This window comes from Capsicum annuum, chromosome 5 (genome assembly GCF_002878395.1).
Source record: "Capsicum annuum cultivar UCD-10X-F1 chromosome 5, UCD10Xv1.1, whole genome shotgun sequence".
NCBI classification, from domain to species: Eukaryota; Viridiplantae; Streptophyta; class Magnoliopsida; order Solanales; family Solanaceae; genus Capsicum; species Capsicum annuum.
This window is the reverse complement of record NC_061115.1, coordinates 122178232-122186688: the sequence shown is the minus strand read 5'-3', so window position 1 is coordinate 122186688 and position 8457 is coordinate 122178232.

Sequence of the window (8457 nt, the reverse complement as noted above, 5' to 3'; positions counted from 1 at the left end):
CCTCATACTTTGCTATGAGATTTGATAGACAACCTGAGATGTTAGATTATCCTTTTTATTACTACTCCCATGGGAGATTTCTTATTAGTTGAGTATGTGTACTGTGATTGCGAAATTATAGTGAGAGGTAGGGATACCCTTGCTTACTTGATTGTACTTGATATGATTGACTTTAATGTACTGATGGGTATGGATTGGTTATCTCATTGCTATGCTACCGAAGATTATCATGCAAAGATAGTTTGATTTGAGATACCCAATGAATCTAGTTTTGTATTGGAATAGGGTCAAGTTCCAGATGTTAGTAAAGTTATATCTTTTATGAAGACCCAACGACTATTTAAGAAAGGTTATATGGGTCTCTTGGCTATGATAAGTGATACTAGGGAGGGATCACTTAGTTTGTAGGAGATACCTGTTCTGAAGGAATTTTCTGAGAGATAGACTTCGGTATTGATTTGGCATCTGACATTATGCCAATATCTATACCCTCATATAGTATGGCACCAGCAGAGTTGAAAGAGCTCAAATAACAATTGTAAGACTTACTAGATAAGAGTTTCATCAGACCGAGTATATCGCCATGGGGTGCACCAGTTTTGTTTGTAAAGAAGAAAGATGGGTCTCTAAGAATGTTTATTAACTATAGGCAGCTAAACAAGGTAACAATACGTAACAAGTATCTATTTCCTCGTATAGAGGACTTGTTTTATCAGTTACAAGGAGCTGCTCATTTTTCAAAGATTGATCTCCGATCGGGTTACCATCAGCTTAGAATCAAGGAGGAAGATATATCCAAGACAGTATTTAGCACTCAATATGGGCATTATGAGTTCCTTGTGATGCCTTTTGGGTTAACCAATGCTCCTACTTCATTCATAGACTTGATGAATAGGGTGTTCAGGCCATTTCTGGATAAATTTATGATAGTATTCATTGATGATATTCTGATATATTCTCGTAGCCAGAAAGAACGTGAGAATCACCTGATGACTGCATTGCAGACATTACGGGAACATAAGCTTTATACTAAGTTCTCAAAGTGCAAATTTTGGCTTGACTCAATATCCTTTTTAGGGCAGTTGTCTCCAAAGAAGGTATCACGGTGGATTCTAAAAAGACAGAAGCAGTGCAAAAATGGCCTAGACCTACTTCACCTATAGAGATTCACAGCTTTATCGATTTGGCCAATTACTACGGGCATTTTGTGCAAGATTTCTCTAAAATTCCAGCTCCATTGACCAAGTTAACACAAAAAAATGTGAAGTTCCAGTAGACAGAGCTTTCAAAAACTCAAAACATGTTTGACCACTGCACCAGTTTTAGCCTTACCATCAGGTTCTGGAGGATTCAAGGTATTTTGTGATGCTTTGAGGGTTGGATTAGGAGGCTTTCTCATGCAACATGATCATGTTATTGCTTATGCTTCGATATTATTGAAGAAGCACGGGCTGAATTATCCTACCCATGATTTGGAGATAGCTATTGTGGTTTTTGCTCTTAAGATTTGGAGGCATTATTTATATGGTAAAGCTGTTGAGATTTATACTGATCATAAGAGCTTGAAGTACATTTTTCAACAACGAGATCTAAATCTTCGGCAGCATCGGTGAATGGAACTACTCAAAGATTATGATTGTACTATCTTGTATCATCTTGGAAAAGCTAATGTTGTGGATGATGCTTTGAGCAGGAAATCTATGGGTAGTTTGGCACATATAGCTTTTGGAAAGATGCAGCTAGAAAATAATATGCAGAAACTTGGAGGAAAAGGTGTCAGTTTTGGTATTGCGAAGTCAGGGGTGTTGTTGGCTTGTGTTCAAGCTAAATCTTCTTTGGTAGAGCACATAAAGGTTACTCAATATGAAGATGTTCAGTTGTGTAAATATCAAGATGAGGTCCTAGCTGGTCAAAATAAGACAATGAGTATTAATTGTGATGGTATTCTTCGAGTGGGTAATCGATTATGTGTACTAGCTGCCGATGGATTAAGATGAGCTATTCTTGAGAAATCTCACAACTCCAGATATACCATTCACCCTGGTTCTACTAAGATGTATCATAACCTAAAGCAGTTGTACTAGTGGGAAGGTATGAAGAAAGATGTTGCTAACTTCGTTTCTAGTTGCTTGACTTATCAACAGGTTAAAGCGGAGCATCAACGATCAGCAAGATTATTGCAAGAGATTACGATTCCAGATTGGAAATGGGAAAAGTTACCATAGATTTTGTAATCGAGATACCGCGAACCATTAAAAGCCATGACTCTGTATGGGTAATTGTAGATCGACTTACTAAGTTTGCTCACTTTCTGCCAGTAAAGACTACATATAGTGAAATGAAATATGCTCAATTATTTATAGATGAAATTATCCAACTTCATGGAGTTCCATTGTCCATCATTTCTAATAGAGGATCACAGTTCACTTCACATTTTTAGATATCTTTCCAAGAAGCATTGGGCACCCGAGTAGATTATAGTACTACATTTCATTTGCAGACGGACAGACAGTCTGAGCGTACTATACAAATCTTGGAGGATATGTTGAGAGCTTGCATTCTTGATTTTGGGGCTTGTTGGGATACTTACTTACCCTTAGCTGAATTCATTTACAATAATAGTTTTCAGTCAAGCATTCAGATGGCTCCATATGAAGCCTTGTATGGTAGGCGATGTCGTTCTCCTATTGGGTGGTTTGAAGTTGGAGAGGCTAAGGTTTTAGGACCAGACTTGGTACAAGATGCTATGGACAAGGTATAATTGATTAGACAGAGGCTGCTCACAGCTCAAAGTAGACAAAAGTATTATGCAGATAAGAGAAGAAGAGATTTGGTATTTGCAAATGGGAATAAGGTTTTTCTATGAGTCTCTCCTGTGAAAGGTGTGATGCGGTTCGGAAAAAGAGGTAAATTAAGCCCAGGGTATGTAGGACCTTATGAGATACTTGAACGTATAGGAGGAGTGGCTTATCGGGTGGCACTCCCTCCTGAGATGTCTTTCATCCATCTAGTATTCTATGTCTCCATGCTAAGGAAGTGTATGTCAGATTTTTCTCGTGTGTTTGAAGTACGGACCTTGCAGCTTGATGCAAATTTGACATATGAAGAGGAGCCGATGGAGATTACTGATAGACAAGTAAGAAGGTTATATTCAAAAGAATTTTCATCCGTGAAAGTTTTATGGAAGAACCATATTATTAAAGAAGCTACATGGGAGTCAGAAAAGGATATGAGACTCAAGTACCCTCACTTATTTCAGTCTTCAGGTATGCATTTGTTTTAAAATTTGGGGACCGAATTTCTAAAGGTGGGGAGAATGCAATATCCCAGATTTTAGTTGAAGAGGAAAAAAAAAGAAATTGGGTTATTGGGCTAAAGCCCAATTAAAAATGGAAAAGGAAAAGGAAGTGCCTTCTGCCTAAATTTAAAATGGAATGGGAAATATTATAATATTTAAATTAAGAGGGCTTTTTCCCATTAACTTGAAGGAAATAGCCAAGATTAGCAAGGCAGTACTTCCACCTACACTTACGCCAAACAAGGAAAAAGAATACCAAACTAGTTCAGTGGGGAAAAAACAATCTAAGTGTTAATCGAAAAATTCTTTAGGGTTCAAGGTAAATTTGTTTCTACATCATTATAGTGATTCTTAAGTCTAGGTAATTTAATTTGGGTATTGAAGTTTAGTTGTTAAAGACAAAAATTTTAGGTAATAAGGTATTGTTTTGGATACAAAGAATGATGAATTGAAAGTTATCATGAAACCTTGAGGGTTGAGTAGTCTAATTTTATTATGATTTAGCCTAAAATAAGAGAATTAACCCGATATTGATATAAAGTAATCATAGATTTGATCGAAGAAAGTGATACGAATCGTTCGAGGTGACAAGTTTGGTATTTCAACAAGTGTACTGTGAGTAGTAATCTTACCATAATTTGTGTTTGTTAACTTGCATATTTTATACATGATTTTGATGGAACAATGAGTTACGAAATGCTTTGAAATTGCATGTGAGTCAAGTCCTATACTTGATATGATATTGAAATTATTGTTTGAGATATGATATTATTACTGTGAATATTCCTCACTTACATGAAAGATATGTATTTTGACATGTGGTTTTATTCAAGTTTACATGTAACAGGATTTGATATGAACTTTAAATGATATGTACGATTTTAAAAAATGCTTTTATATGAATATCTATTATTTACAAAGAAAGTATAAATGGGAGTAGACCTTGATTTGAATCCTGTAGCTAACGGCGGGATCGTTATACCTGGTGCACCTTGTATTTACAGATGACTGTTATAGCCCTCGCTAGTGGGAAGGTAGAACTACCATACTGATACTGATATGATATTTGACTCTTTTATGAGGGTCCACTGTTATAGGTTATTCTTTATGAAGAAAAATGCCACACTGATTACATGATTCATTCTTGGAAACCTCCCAAATATGTAATATTTGCTATGATATGATGCTTTTTGAGTTATTACTCAACTATTGGTTCACTTGGCTTACATAAATTAATGATATTGTTTATTGTTACTGTTTTCTAAAAAAGTTTTTATTCATGATATTTTCTGACTTGTCCCCACTAAACGATTATGGTTAAGTGTTATTACTCACTGAGCTAGCGTCTCACCCCTCGCTATTATTTTTACAGAGAACACAGGTGACGGCGAGGATTACATTAGCTAGAGAACTCGAGGTATCTTTTTCTTGTTTAGCCCTGCATTTGTTTGCGTAGGCAGGCATTTATTTATTTGTTATGTTCTATTTCTTGGAAACTCTTAGTTTTCTCCATAGTTATGCCTTTAGAGCTTGAGTATTCTTTCATTATTTTGGATTTGTGGAGTATTTGACTTTCTCTTATTTTTAGAGATGAATTTCATTTTGTAAGTTGGTGGTATTGGTGAATTATTGATGATCTATGGTGAATTGTGTTAGTGTTTGTGTGGTGGTTATGATGCTGGGTTATTTTGTTGTTGAATTGAGACAGGAAATTTTCATGTTAGGCCCAAAAACAGGGGAAACTCTATCCGATTGTTCGTAGAAATTTGACGAGGCTTGCTTTGGGGTCCTAAACTCCTTAGCGCCGGTCATGATCCTATTCTGGGTCATGACATAGCACCACCACCATCACATATAGACACCCCTTTTTCCCCCAGCCCCCACCCAATACCACCACCACAACATCAACCAACCATTCCTACTCTTGTGCTCCACCCCCACACCTACCCAGTACCACCACCATCACATTTAGCCACCCCCGTCCCCCATCCCCCTCCCAACACCAACACCACAATATCAACTAACTTTTCCCACCCTTGTCCTCCCCCCCCCCCCCGCACCATCACCACCACCACATTATTAGTACTCTTTGAACCATGAGCAACCTCGTGCCTTAGTAGAATACTCTTTGAACCTAGAGATTCAATAATGGCTGAAATGGTTTCTTCTCCTCCATTGCTTCCTAGAGAAAAATGAGCAGCATAACATTCATATATGTCATTTTCTTTACTCAAAAGAACTTTCCTCAATTCCTCAAGAGAGAAATAAGAAGCAGGAGCAGCGGGATCCACTGACAGGAAGGGTGACGGAAGTTTTTCAAGTACCCAAATCCAATAAACCAGATTAAAAGATAAATTCATGTTCGTTGTAAGAATTAAAGATTTAAGTATAAGTAATTGAAAGGTAAATTGGGTGATTCGGAGATAAATTCATGCTCCTTGTAGGAATTCAAGATTTGGGTATAAGCAATTTTTATTTCTCCATAAAAAAATTTTCTTAATACAACAAAAATTCAATCTTTTTTTTATTTTCTAAAATGAGTGTTGAACATCAAGAAGATATTTTGGTGACTGATGGAGCTGGTTTCAATGGACATACAGTGGTGCAGCTACTGAATGAAGGTATTGAACATCAAAAATCTTTTTCTAAAAATTGTGTGTGAGGGAGAATTTTGTATGTTTATGGACTTGACAATGGTGCGTGTGTTTAGGGGTGGGTTGGAGTGGTAGTGGGAATGAAAGAAAAAATCATGAATGATTTTAATATTTAATTTTTTATGTGGTATTTAATAAATGACAAGAAATTTAATATAATATTTAAAAATGATATGGCAGCTGACGTGGAGGTGGGTGTGTTACACACACCAAAATAGCATTTAAAATATTGAGTTTTATTGAGTTGAGGGGTTCAGATGACAAAAGTCTAAGTAGAAGTATCCACTTTACAAATCATACATAGTACAAGGATTCACCAAGCTATTTTGCCATGTTTATATATTCTAAAGTTTTTTTAAAATCTCTTCCCTGAGCTACCGTAGAACATTCTTCATTTTTAGAATATTCATAATACATTATATATATATATCCTTAAATACTATTATATATGTAATATATAAATATATATACTTTATATAATTATGTATAAACATACAAAATCAACTCAAATTTAGTTGAATATCATGTAATGACTTGATTCGTGATTTTTTTATGTGATTTGATCATTTTACTCTTTTCTGTAGTTGCTAAATGTTGATTTTGGGATGCGGGTTTGGCATGGTTGTTGATGTATTCGGGAATGATTGGGGAGAGTTTGAGACTCTTAGAGGCTTTAAAAGCCATCACTTTGACTTCGGTCAACTATTGTGTTTCGAGTGTCGATGATGTTTTGGATAGTCTCATTAAATTCAAAATGTCGAATTTATTAGTAATGGGGTTGGTTCGTGTTTGAAATCTTTAGTTTGTATTTTGACCCTCACTTGGAAACTAGTTTAAATAAGCTTTTAGGAATTTCGGGGGTTAATTTATTAAAAATGATCTTTTAAAAAAAAAATACGATGTTGTTATTAAGTCTAAAATGTCGAAAATAGTGTTGTTATTAAGTCTAAAATATCGAAAATAGTCTAGTAGCATAGTTCATTTGCATTCACGGGATTCTGAACGAATTCCAAGGGATCGATCGATAACTTTTTGACTTAGCAAAGTTGGGGATATAGCTAGATCTGGTGCAACCACTTTTCGTCCAGCCATCGATTTAGCGGCTCTGGACTGCTTAAGTGAAGGCTAGACATATGTGACTTGACCGCTTTAGCAACCCCTAGCAGCTTAAGTAGGCATTGTTGTATATATATATATCTTTTTTTTTGTGTTTACCATCATTTTTTGGACCTTTGAGCTTTGGGTTTGGATAATGTTTGGGGTTTCATCATCATTTGATCTTGGGTAAGCTTTAAAATCTTAATTTCATTACTTTACATTGATTATATCATCGAAAACATCTTAAATCTTGAATTCAAAATGAGATTTTGCATGTAAAGTTTAAAAATAATTTTTCTTCAATTTGGACCTTGTTTAAAACTCATTTTCACATGAATTTTCAACTGTAGACTCCTATAACCTTGAAAAATGTGTTTCTAAAATAAAATTCTAGTTTTACTCCTTTCTTTTTTAACCCATTTTTTGGATACGTTTTGAACCCAACTTAAATATAGTTAATATGGATATTATTAGCTTTCTTTTAATGCGTAGACGTCATACATATATGTTTTAGCTAGTTTCGAGACCGTTTGAATGGAAGGGCTCTGTGTTGAAGGACTTTAGGCTTGAATTTCGACTCTTCGGAATAGGCTATGACTTAACTTCTTTCAGACTGAGCTGGGTAGTTAATAAATAATCAAAGCATGCTATGACTTTGGAAAAATAACTACGAGCATTGTATTTCAAAATTATTATTCATTGGTGTGTGCGCATGTGGTGGCTTATATTCTTATTGTTATTGATTTGTGATATCATATATTGTGTGTTGTCCGTGTGAGGCTTTATTTAACGACATCATTGACCTTATTTGTGTATTTAAATATCTTTATTCTTAATGTAATGCCCCCCAGGGGGCTTAAATAAATATTATATGACTTATTGAGCATTATTATCATGATAGAATTGCTCGAGTTATGGGTTGATATGATATTTATGATGTCTTACATGCATATTTATTCCAAAGGTGCCAAACTAAAACTTATATCATGAAATGTTGACATATTGAGTTGATTCAAGGCTCGCTTACACATATATTGAATGAATTTATTATCTTCATACTGATTTGGTTGTGAGCCTTACATCCTAATTTCATACATGCACGTTCATGAGATATTTTTACTGTATAGAAAACACTGAGCTAGAAGAGAAATGAGACACTTTTATCAAAATCCTTGATCCATGAATAGTCGGAGAGGTGATTGGTGTACTTTACAAAATTCTAGATCCTTGAACCCTAGCCAGAGAGAAGAGTTGAGAATTGTGGTAGTATACGTGTTGAGAACCCCCCTAAGGTCATTTTGGGAGCATTGCAACCCGGCAGGTGTATACAAAAAGTCATGTGATGACTTTCAAATCTTTCATCATGATCCCATCTTCATTGCACTGCATTACATATATATGTGTGTG